The sequence below is a fragment of the Mus pahari genome, chromosome 1 (genome assembly GCF_900095145.1).
Source record: "Mus pahari chromosome 1, PAHARI_EIJ_v1.1, whole genome shotgun sequence".
NCBI lineage: Eukaryota > Metazoa > Chordata > Mammalia > Rodentia > Muridae > Mus > Mus pahari.
In genome coordinates, this window is record NC_034590.1 from 140,539,113 (window position 1) to 140,539,980 (window position 868).

The window sequence follows — 868 nt, forward strand, 5'->3', positions numbered from 1 at the left end:
ACTGATCGTCATAGGTGCATAGTGGTAAAATGACATAATGCTTAGATTTTACTGATCGTCATAGGTGCATAGTGGTAAAATGACATAATGCTTAGTTAGATTTTACTGATCGTCATAGGTGCATAGTGGTAAAATGACATAATGCTTAGTTAGATTTTACTTTCAAATATTTCAGGAAGCAAGTGTATCAAAATCCTCACAATGGCTGAGTTTGGGTGATGGAGATAAGGGGCTTCTGTAGCTCAACAATTGTGTGTTTAAAATATATACCTTCCAATCTATAAGATGCTTAAATGGACACACTACCACATGTTTACATGGGCTTCCTGTCCTACAATAGCGTATTAAAGGGACTCTTGGTGGCATCAGTCTGAAATCTTTCATATCAATCTCACTCATATAAAAGGAAAATATGGTTATATATGCAATGCAAATACAGACAAGATAATTACCACAGGGCATAATTACTACCTTGCAATTATTTCAGAAGGAAATCCATAGAAAGAGGATACAGCCCTGCAGTGTAAGAACAGTGGTCTCATAAAAATCGACAGCACATTATGTTTTATTACTTTTAGCCTTATGAAATATTTGAGTATATAAACATCACATTTATCTACCCCTCACTGAAATGTCTTTTGAAGGTTGGGGAGACAGTTCAGTCAGTAAGGTGTTTGCCAAAAAGCATGAGGATCTGAGTTCAGTTCCTGAACCATATAAAGAAGCCTGCCACAGTGTGTGGTGGCATGTGCTTACCGTCCCAACCACTTGGAGGTAAAGACAGGAGGGTCCCTGTGGTTCCCTGCCAGCGAGGCTCACTGAACTGGCAAGCTCCAGACCAATGAGATCTTGTCTCAGAAAGCAAAGT